Source organism: Sesamum indicum, linkage group LG6, assembly GCF_026168435.1.
Source record: "Sesamum indicum cultivar Baizhima isolate 11 linkage group LG6, ASM2616843v1, whole genome shotgun sequence".
NCBI lineage: Eukaryota > Viridiplantae > Streptophyta > Magnoliopsida > Lamiales > Pedaliaceae > Sesamum > Sesamum indicum.
This window is the reverse complement of record NC_142662.1, coordinates 13799089-13811207: the sequence shown is the minus strand read 5'-3', so window position 1 is coordinate 13811207 and position 12119 is coordinate 13799089. Positions and strand designations below refer to the sequence as shown.

General features: G+C 35.3%; 1 long non-coding RNA gene across 4 annotated transcripts; it reads left to right on the top strand.

The window, feature by feature from the left end:
- Positions 1–237: 237 nt before the first annotated feature.
- On the top strand, positions 238–11586 carry LOC105164470 (uncharacterized). Of its 4 annotated transcripts, none has more exons than XR_016065842.1 (4): positions 238–568; positions 2445–2615; positions 2946–3112; positions 11152–11586. It is a non-coding gene; the product is annotated as an uncharacterized LOC105164470 (long non-coding RNA). The 4 variants fall into 4 exon arrangements; XR_848027.3 differs by having other exon boundaries at positions 239–568; positions 4049–11586; XR_848025.3 differs by having other exon boundaries at positions 239–568; positions 4046–11586.
- The last annotated feature ends 533 nt before the right edge of the window (positions 11587–12119 follow it).

The window sequence follows — 12119 nt, the reverse complement described above, 5'->3', positions numbered from 1 at the left end:
TAAAAATAAGTAATTATTGTAAGTAAAATCACATTTGCACAAAAAATGAGATTTGATATTTAATCACAAAACCAAAATAAAAACAAACGAGCACGTCAAACAGAAATTTTCAATGAATTTATAATTAGAATTACTATATTTATCTACATCTAATCATACACCTAAAATTTATATGACAGAAAAAATAATTAAAAAATAAAAGAATACTCTACCGGTAAAAACCCACACTCCACCGGTAAAAACCCCACTCACACTCCCGACTCCCCCTCCCCCAAAATCAAGAAATCCAGATATCGTTCTCCACCGGTAAAAACCCTCAAAATCATCTCCTTCCCACCTTTTTCAGCTCCTCACCTTCATTTTCGCTTCTCTTCTCACCCAAAAGAGGAAATAGAAACTCTCAAACCACCGCAGATCAGCAGAGAGGGAGTGAAGGAGAAGGGTTCCAAGGGTTTGGGTTTGGTTTATGACTCTGAAACGATGGCCCGCGAAAGTGAGGAGAAGCAGCGGCGGAGGTAGCAGAGTGATATTGTGAGTTTCAAGGCAAAAGGGTGCGGCACAGACCCCGGTAATAACTGCTACTCCTATTTTTTATATTTAGATATATATGCGCACAACGAGTTTTGATTTTTGAGTTTTTGATTTCAAGTTCAGGTATGAGGGTTTTTGAATTTCGCGTTTGTGATTTTCCTGGATTAAGCTCGGTCATTTATATTTTGATCATCTCTTTTGTTTTCTTCTTTTCTAATTTGATATGATTGTAGTGAGTTTTCTTTTTTTTTTTCTTGGTGGTTTTGTATTCTGGAATTATGTACGTGATTGAATCTATGCTGATTATAGCTATGAACTCTGTCTAGTTCTTCTTCTTCTTCCTTTTAAATTGAATTTTGTAATAAAAGGGAGTCAAGTTTATGTCGGTATGGACTCTTCTGGACGAGCCACTCTTTCTGTTTTGGCTGATATTTTTTGTTTGTGATCTTGTTTGACTATGGGACAATGGTTTTCTATAGATCCCATGGTTGCTAGATACCTCATTTAAGAGTTGGTAATCTGACATACAGTAGTTTGATATGAATTTGGAGGCATTGACCATAGAGTTAAGTCATGTATCGCCGTAGTCTTTTGAAGAATAGTGAAGAGAAATGTTTTTTCTTCTAGCTGACATCATGGTTAGATTAAGATCTTAGCATTCAGAGATTAGGCATAGTAACCTGTTAGATCACTTCTCAAGTATCAATAAGCAGATGCTCAGATGGAAACTTTGAAATCCATTTGAAGGTTTGGTCAGATGATATGTTATTGCAGTAGCTTGGATATACTGAATTTCCAACTTTCTTTTTTGATGCTTCAATGTGTGTGACCAATTCTTGGATGATTACCTGTATGCTACATGCATGTACTCTTATTGCTGTGGCCTCCTTTATGAAGAACAAATGAGCATTAACAAAATATCTCATATGAAAATTGAAGAAGATGGAGTATTGAAGATTTTTCATTAAACTTTGGACTAAAGCCTACCTGATAAAGAATGTCTCATGTAAATTAGAAGGTTGACGAGCTGAAGTAAAAGAAGTGATAGCGTTTGTTGACCAGATGTAGTTATAAGGAAGGAGAAATAGCAGAAATTGCGTCTGTATCACCCTTACAATCTCATGTGGCTACAGGAAAATTGGCCTTCTTTGTGTGCCAGTTTTCTCTATGACTTTGTAATTCCTAATGTAAATCAGAAAAATGCCCTATGTAGGCTCAAATGTTGAGGGGAAGCGCAGAGCGTACCTCTTTCCAGGAGCTAGGGCATGTTAACAGTGAAAATATACTGTAGTGTACTTAGTTATGTAACTTGCGTTTTACTAATTCAAGTAATGTGAATTCCTTTGACATGAAAAATATACTGTCTGTCGCATGAAAATGTCAAATTCCTTGACAAATATGGTGCTCCGCATTTCCTATGAAGAATCTATTGCTTTGCTTTCCCGATTTTACACCAATTCATGTAATTTTTCTTTGTCAAAGCGGCCACATTTACTGAACTGAATGTGCAATCTGCAGGCTTATTGGGAATGTTTCAGGGTCCTATAGAATATAGACCTAGGTGGAATTATAGCACACAATTATGTGATCACGGGGTTCTTGTATCGCATCTATTTTTTCTTGGATTGTCTATCATTTAGCCTTCATTTCTGTAGGTTGAAGAAGTTTGAAGTTCTTTAACAAATGTAAATACAATTTTGGTGCTTCCTAAATGATCTTCCATTGGATCTTTGCTGTTTGTTTATGTACAAGACAAATGACAGATTTGATATATGAGGCTCTTAATTATATAAAGAAATAAACTAAATAGAATTGCTTAGGCTTGAGTTGCAGTGTTTTTCCTTTTCCCGCTATATGAGTTTGTAAATTTAATTCCTGCAAACTTCCCTTCATATCACCATTGGCAAAGATAGGCTATGAAGTGATGACCTCGGATAATGCTGGTCGATTCATCTGCAATTATGTATACTATCACTCCTTGCGGTTTGCAGAGCAGAATGGAATCAAATCACTATTTGTACATGTTCCTCTCTTCTTGACTATAAGATGAGGAGATTCAGATGCAATTTGCTGCTTTGTTGGAGGTACTTGCCTTTTTACATTAGCTCTTCAACAGTTTCAACAAAAGTCTCAAAGTCGGTCTCAAAGTTGAGACCATAGTTATGGTGGGTTTGGATTTGTGTATGCAAATGCTGGATATTTCTACTCAATGCAGTGCTTTAAATAAACAGTCAAGTGAATGTGAATTGTAAAAATGTATGAAGATAAAATTTTCTTTACCCTCGAATTCCAATTTACTTTATCGAATTGATATATATTATTGTCTGCTTGTATGAAGGAGTGGTTATCCAAAGTATCCATGTCTCATCCTATACCATTAACATTCTAAGTCATATTGTACTTTGTCTTTACAGATAGATGGATTTGACCAGACATATTTGACGAGACAGTTAATGTGAAGGTTATCATGGCAACTAACAGAGCTGACACTTTGGACCCTGCCCTTCGGCATCCGGGAAGACTTGAACATAAAATTGAGTTCCCTTTGCCAGATAGACGTCAGAAGAGGCTTGTCTTTCAGGTGAATCTCAAAGATCATGTACTATTTGATGTTTGCTGGTTCTAAAAAAATAAACAACATTTATATTAATCTGTCCTCACATCTCATTCAGCAAAAGAATCTCAACCCAATTAACCTTTAAAAGAGGAAAAACTGCGAGAAAAGAGGCTAAGAAGAAAGGGAGAATCCTCCTCGGTGAAGGAGAAAAAGGGTTCATGCAACCAAGGAAAAAACGTTATCCTACCAATAAAGTTGTTCTTGCTAGAGCGATGTTTTTGCATCTATAAACCTTTAGTTCTGGAAGCGAAACAATGCTCTGTAACAACACATAGGTTTATATGTAAGAAAGGCTCTACAATTATATATTTCTTCTTCAATGTGCATGCACATCCTTATCGTGCTAGATTTCATGCTAGACATATGAATAATGAAACATGTTTATGAAACAAAATCAACCGACTTGATGTTCTCTTGTACAATAATACATAATACCAGGATTAACAAATAATTATTTCAGCAGTTGCATGATGACATGCATCATTGTCATCAGTTCATCAATACATAACTGTTTGGAGTATTGTCTGCCCATAAGATAGCAAAACGGGAAGGCTCAAGTACATACATGTGTATGTGTCTAGAATTCTGGCAGCTAGAAGCTAAGGTTACCTAATATGAGAATAACAAATCCAGGAAAACAGCCTGGTAGGCTTCTACTCATTATTCCACAGTGTGGGGATTGGAATATGTTGTATTGTTCTGGTGGGAGAAATGTCATCATCACATTCACATGTTCATAGAACATTACATTATTGTTTTCTTCAATGATTGCCAGAGGGACTACTTCCTAATTGTTTTGACATAATATAAAACTTTCAAATTGCTATTTGATGATATGCTTACAATGTGACAAGTATGAAGTCTAACAGCATCAATTTTGTGCATGTTCTATGGTAGAAGAAATGATGGTGGACAAGCTGAGTACATTTGTCCAAATTGTTATATAGAAGTAGTTGAGAAGTGGGAAAGTGTACCCATTGCCGGAGAGCGCTGTTCTAGGAGCAAGGGATTTGCGTAGAACAAGCAGCGGTTATTTGCAAAGCTGAACCAAGAAAGGCAGGATAGAGTAAGGCTTCAATGCAAAAGTTTTGCCTGAGGTGAGCCTGTTCCTTATATGCAGTATGTGATGTACTTCCAGTTTGTGATTTTCTTTAAGGTAAGTTTTGAATTTCTCATATGTAGAAAAGATATGCTATGCTTAAATTTATCTTTCCTTTTAGTTTCTTTAGCTCATTGTTTCTAATTAATACATTCTAACAATAGAATAAGATTAGAAAGAGGTGCAAAGCTCTGCAGAACTTAATTACTTGTTTTAGAAAAATAAACGAATATTTGAGTGGCTTGCGCTCTGTACGGATTATGCGAGTGACTTGAATGACCATCTTTATTGTAAAAAAGTAACAAGAGATTGGAGCCTAGTATCGTTGTGACAATAGAATTAGATTAGTCAGGGAATTAATGTGTTGGAATGTGGATGTGTGGGGATTGAAAATTTTTATTTGGGGGTTGACAATTTTTATTGAACGCCGTTGTTGTGAAGGAAGTTAGTGTGTCTCGAGAAAAATATGCGAATTATCTTGTAGTAGCGCTTGAATTTACCTATTGTTGTCTTGTGATATCCCTTAGATTAATAGGATTTTTTGGTATAAGTCGAGATAAGTAGGAGAAACCAGAACTAGTGGCATATTGAAAAAAAAAGTGGTGTGAAGTGTGTTCCATTGACTGCATCAATTGAATAATGTTCGAGAATCAACACAAAAGCCCTTTGTGTGAGCTTTTGGACCAAAGCACTTCCATTTAAATAGTGCTCCTACATTTCTTTTGATTGAGGGCATCAAACTTAGGGTGTTCATTCTAGAACTTGCTTGTGAAATACATTTTGAGTCCACATTCTTGTAAGATTGGTGTATGAAAATGATAAGGGCACTTAGGAATACCCCATTGACCTGAAAAAAACCTATCTTGAATTCACCCATAGAAAAACTCATTTGAGCCTTGGCTTTTCTTTTCTTGGTTAAACCACATTATAAGCCAAATTATCCCTTTCTTGGTTATTTCCTGAAGTAATTTTTGAACCCATTCAAGGGGATGTCGCTGGCTTGGTTGCTTGTAAATTGACATGAAAACGAGTGAAAGGGATGATTTAAGTTGCATACAAGGGCCGCATTCCTAGCCCCAAGGAAAAGAAAGAATGAGAAGGAGAAAATGAAAAAAAAATGATGAAACAAAAAGAAAAGAAAGAAAAGAAAGAGAAAAAAGAGAAAAAAGAAAAGAAAGAGAAAAAAGAGAAAAAAGAAAAGAAAGAGAAGAAAGAAAAGAAAGAGAAAAAGATTCAGAAAGAAAGAGGAGAGAAACAGGAAAGAAAGAAATGGAAAGGAGGAAATGAAAAAAAAAGATCCAACAGAAAGAAAAAAAAAGAAGAAAAGAAAAAGGGGAAAATGTTCTGAAAAAGATGAAAAAGAAAGAGAACAGAAACCGAAAGCGAAAGAATTAAGTAGTTCGATTATTCAAATCACTTGAATCGATTTGAAGGGATTGCTTGGAAGGATAAGCAACTAGGTCAGCAGCGCTCCTTTGAATTTATAGGCCACAATTCAATCTATATTTTGCCATACCTTGTCCTAAACCCCATTACAATCGATGGAAAGACCCTTTGATTCATTCATTAATTTGCATTTCGTTGGTGGAGGAGATTTGATTCACAAGCAAGCTTATGGTAATGACATTCTATGTATTGATTTGAGTGGAACCCAAATTCTTAAACACTTTATGAGCCATTGTGAGAGTGTTGAGACTTGTTTCATTTGATTTTGATAAAGTCAATGGGATGCTTATGTGTTGAATGTTTTGCTACAGGTGCTTGTTCTCGATATTGCTATCTCTTCTTAAACTATTAAGTCATATAAGTCTAGGGGATATACTTGACTCACATGAAAGGGAATTTGAGAATTGCTACTTGGATAATTCGTGTATTTGGATTGAGACATGCTTGAGAGCAAGCATGGTTTCGGTGTGGGGGAATCTGATAAAATATACTTAACGCTCCTAGACATGCTTATTTCGAGTGATCCGGGAAAGATTTTATTGTGTAGATCAATGATGTTAAGTTACCCCAATTTCCTAGAAGATGGGAGTGTAAGGTAGATGATAGTTTTTTACACATCACAGTTCTAAGTTATAGGAGTCCGTTTCAACTCTTGTGTTATTATGCTGGGTGGATTTTTGTCTAAATTTCAGAGCTTATTTGTGTTCCTAATAATTATTTCACTAATGGGATCAAAAGATGCATTTATGTATCAAATACTATTGTCCTATTCTTTTTTGTCAATCTAGGAGCCCATTTTTTCGCCCAAAACACTGAGCTGGAGTTAATCTTAACTGGTTAAATTCGATGCACAAAGAGAATTTTATGAGATTACAACAAAATGTTGAAACTATTATGGTCCTGTTGGATGGTATGTTAAAATTGATTGTGCTATTTCTGATAATGCATATGCTAAAATCTTTCAATTGACAACCTCGGAAGTTAATGGCCTCTGCCATTCTGGGGCGTCTGAGTTGTCTTCTCAAAAACAGGCTTCTGGAACTCATAATTGGATTGGCATGTGGTGATGGTTTGCAGAACTTTGTATTCTCTTTTCTTCAAGCATAAAGACAAAAGGTAACTTGTCTTCGGGCCTTCTTGGTTTTTGTGCACTGTGGCATGTGAATTGTTCTATTCATCAACTTGCCGACCGACTTTCTGAATTTGTTCCGTATTTTGAAACTCTGTTGTTGTGCTCCATGCTTGAGCTTTCTGGTGCACAGGTAAATATTTAACCAAATATAACCTTGTAAGAATTTTATGAGTTCCAAAAAGTGTCCTAGAGTGAAAGTTAATGAATCCTAGGTAGTTCCAAATTGAGTATCTCTTCCTTCTTTCCCCCCATACATTATAAAACTTTTAAAAATATGAGTCTTTTCTATCTATTTATATGCAAGAAAAGATGTAAGACTTGTCTTCTTGTTATTTAAGCCTTTCTATGGCATATGTTCATGTGATGATTGTTATAGATAACTAACTCATGTTTCTTCTTTTTCAGGCATATGTTCATGTGATGATTGTACATAGGAACTCATAAATATGCCTGAAAAAGAAGAAACATGAGTTAGTTATCTATAACAATCATCACATGAACATATGCCATAAAAAGGCTTAAATAACAAGAAGACAAGTCTTACATCTTTTCTTGCATATAAATAGATAGAAAAGACTCATATTTTTAAAAATTTTACAATGTATGGGGGGAAAGAAGGAAGAGATACTCATTTCGGAACTACCTATGATTCATTATCTTTCACTCTAGGACACTTATTGGAACTCCTAAAATTCTTACAACGTTATATTTGGTTAAATATGTAACCTGTGCACCAGAAAGCTCAAGCATGGAGCACAACAACAGAGTTTCAAAATACGGAACAAATTCAGGAAGTCGGTCAGCAAGTTGATGAATAGAACAATTCACATGCCACAGTGCACAAAAACCAAGAAGGCCAGAAGACAAGTTACCTTTTCTCTTTATGCTTGAAGAAAAGAGAATACAAAGTTCTCCAAACCATCACCACATGCCAATCCAATTATGAGTTTCAAAAGCTTGTTTTTGAGAAGCCAACTCAGACGCCCCAAAATGGCAGAGGCCATTAACTATCGAGGTTGTCAATTGAAAGATTTTAGCATATGCATTATCAGAAATAGCACAATCAATTGTAACATACCATCCAACAGGACCATAACAGTTTCAACATTTTGTTGTAATCTCATAAAATTCTCTTTGTGCATCGAATTTAACCAGTTAAGATTAACTCCAGCTCAGTGTTTTGGGCGAAAAAAATGGGCTCCTAGATTGACAAAAATAATAGGACAATAGTATTTGATACATAAATGCATCTCTTGATCCCATTAGTGAAATAATTATTAGGAACACAAATAAGCTCTGAAATTTAGATAAAAATCCACCCAGCATAATAACACAAGAGTTGAAACGGACTCGTATAACTTAGAACTGTGATGTGTATAAAACTATCACCTACCTTACACTCCCATCTTCTAGGAAATTGGGGTAACTTAACATCATTGATCTACACAATAAAATCCTTCCCCGATCACCCGAAATAAGCATGTCTAGGAGAGTTAAAGTATATTTTATCAGATTCCCCCTCACCCAAATCATGCTTGCTCTCAAGCATGTCTCTATCCAAATACACGAATTATCCAAGTAGCAATTCTCAAATTCTCTTTCATGTCAGTCAAGTATATCCCCTAGACTAATATGACTTAATAGTTTAAGAAGTGACAGTAATATCGAGAACAAACACCTCTAGCAAAAACATTCAACACATAAGCATCCCATCGACTTTACCAAAATCAAATGAAACAAGTCTCAACACTCTCACAAGGGTATCACTCTAATCACTCATTTTAACAATACCATCCAACATGACCATAATAGTTTCAACATTTTGTTGTAATCTCATAAAATTCTCTTTGTGCATCGAATTTAACCAGTTAAGATTAACTCCAGCTCAGTGTTTTGGGCGAAAAAAATGGGCTCCTAGATTGACAAAAAGAATAGGATAATAGTATTTGATACATAAATGCATCTCTTGATCCCATTAGTGAAATAATTATTAGGAACACAAATAAGGTCTGAAATTTAGACAAAAATCCACCCAGCATAATAACACAAGATTTGAAACGGACTCGTATAACTTAGAACTGTGATGTGTATAAAACTATCACCTACCTTACACTCCCATCTTCTAGGAAATTGGGGTAACTTAACATCATTGATCTACACAATAAAATCCTTCCCCGATCACCCGAAATAAGCATGTCTAGGAGCGTTAAAGTATATTTTATCAGATTCCCCCTCACCGAAACCATGCTTGCTCTCAAGCATGTCTCTATCCAAATACACGAATTATCCAAGTAGCAATTCTCAAATTCCCTTTCATGTCAGTCAAAGTATATCCCCTAAACTAATATGACTTAATAGTTTAAGAAGTGACAGCAATATCGAGAATAAGCACCTGTAGCAAAACATTCAACACATAAGCATCCCATCGACTTTACCAAAATCAAATGAAACAAGTCTCAACACTCTCACAAGGGTATCACTCTCATCACTCATAAAGTGTTTAAGAATTTGGGTTCCACTCAAATCAATACATAGAATGTCATTACCATAGGCTTGCTTGTGAATCAAATCTCCTCCACCAACGAAATGCAAATTAATGAATGAATCAAAGGATCTTTCCATCGGTTGTAATGGGGTTTAGGACAAGGTATGGCAAAATATAGATTGAATTGTGGCTTATAAATTCACAGGAGCGCTGCTGACCTAGTTGCTTATCCTTCCAAGCAATCCCTTCAAATCGATTCAAGTGATTTGAATAATCGAATTACTCAATTCTTTCGCTTTCGGTTTCTGTTCTCTTTCTTTTTCAGAACCTTTTCCCCTTTTTCTTTTCTTCTTTTTTTTCTTTCTGTTGGATCTTTTTTTTTTCATTTCCTCCTTTCCATTTCTTTCTTTCCTGTTTCTCTTCTCTTTCTTTCTGAATCATTTTCTCTTTCTTTTCTTTTTTCTCTTTTTTCTCTTTCTTTTCTTTCTTTCTTTTGTTTCATCATTTTTTTTTTCATTTTCTCCTTCTCATTCTTTCTTTTCCTTGGGGCTAGGAATGCGGCCCCTGTATGCAACTTAAATCATTCCATTCACTCATTTTTATGTCAATTTACAAGCAACCAAGCCAGCAACATCCCCTTGAATGGGTTCAAAAATGACTGAGGAAATAACCAAGAAAGAGATAATTTGGCTTATAATGTGGTTTAACAAAGAAAAGAAAAGCCAAGGCTCAAATGAGTTTTTCTATGGGTGAATTCAAGATAGACTATTTTCAGGTCAATGGGGTATTCCTAAGTGCCCTTATCATTTTCATACACCAATCTTACAAGAATGTGGACTAAAAATGTATTACACAAGCAAGTTCTAGAATGAACACCCTAAGTTTGATGCCCTCAATCAAAAGAAATGTAGGAGCACTATTTAAATGGAAGTGCTTTGGTCCAAAAGCTCACACAAAGGGCTTTTGTGTTGATTCTCGAACATTATTCAATTGATACAGTCAATGGAACACACTTCACACGACTTTTTTTTTCAACATGCCACTAGTGCTAGTTTCCCTACTTATCTCGAAATCCTATTAATCTAAGGGATATCACAAGACAACAATAGGTAAATTCAAGCGCTACCACAAGATAATTCGTATATTTTTCTCGAGACACACTAACTTCCTTCACAACATCGGCGTTCAATAAAAATTGTCAACCCCCAAATAAAAATTTTCAATCCCCACACATCCACATTCCAACACATTAATTTCCTGACTAATCTAATTCTATTGTCACAATGATACTAGGCTCCAATCTCTTGTTACTTTTTTACAATAAAGATGGTCATTCAAGTCACTCTCATAATCTGTACAGAGCGCAAGCCACTCAAATATTCGTTTATTTTTCTGAACAAGTAATTAAGTCTAATCTTATTCTATTGTTAGAATGTATTAATTAGAAACAATGATCTAAAGAAACTAAAAGGAAAGATAAATTTAAGCATAGTATATCTTTTCTACATATGAGAAATTCAAAACTTACCTTAAAGAAGATCACAAACTGGAAGTACATCACATACTGCATATAAGTAACAGGCTCACCTCAGGCAAAACTTTTGCATTGAAGCCTTACTCTATCCTGCCTTTCTTGCTTCAGCTTTGCAAATAACCGCTGCTCCATGTTAATACTCAAAATTGTTCTACACAAATCCCTTGCTCCTAGAACAGCGCTCTCCGGCAATGGGTACACTTTCCCACTTCTCAACTTCTTCTATATAACAATTTGGACAAATGTACTCAGCTTGTCCACCATCATTTCTTCTACCATAGAACATGCACAAAATTGATGCTGTTAGACTTCATACTTGTCACATTGTAAGCATATCATCAAATGGCAATTTGAAAGTTTTATATTATGTCAAAACAATTAGGAAGTAGTCCCTCTGGCAATCATTGAAGAAAACAATAATGTAATGTTCTATGAACATGTGAATGTGATGATGACATTTCTCCCACCAGAACAATACAACATATTCCAATCCCCATATTGTGGAATAATGAGTAGAAGCCTACCAGGTTGTTTTCCTGGATTTGTTATTCTCATATTAGGTAACCTTAGCTTCTAGCTGCCAGAATTCCAGACACATACACACATGTATGTACTTGAGCCTTCCCGTTTTGCTATCTTATGGGCAGACAATACTCCAAACAATTATGTATCGATGAACTGATGACAATGATGCATGTCATCATGCAACTGTTGAAATAATTATTTGTTAATCCTGGTATTATGTATTAATGTACAAGAGAACATCAAGTCGGTTGATTTTGTTTCATAAACATGTTTTATTATTCATATGTCTAGCATGAAATGTAGCACGATAAGGATGCGCATGCACATTGAAGAAGAAATATATAATTGTAGAGCCTTTCTTACATATAAACCTATGTGTTGTTACAGAGCATTGTTTCGCTTCCAGAACTAAAGGTTTATAGATGTACAAACATCGGTCTAGCAATAACAACTTTATTGGTAGAATAACGTTTTTTCCTTGGTTGCATGAACCCTTTTTCTCCTTCACCTAGGAGGATTCTCCCTTTCTTCTTAGCCTCTTTTCTCTCAGTTTTTCCTCTTTTAAAGGTTAATTGGGTTGAGATTTCTTTTGCTAAGTGAGATGTGAGGACAAATTAATATAAATGTTGTTTATTTTTAGAACCAGCAAATATCAAATAGTACATGATCTTCGAGATTCACCTGAAAGACAAGCATCTTCTGACGTCTATCTGGCAAAGGGAATTCAATTTTATGTTCAAGTCTTCCCGG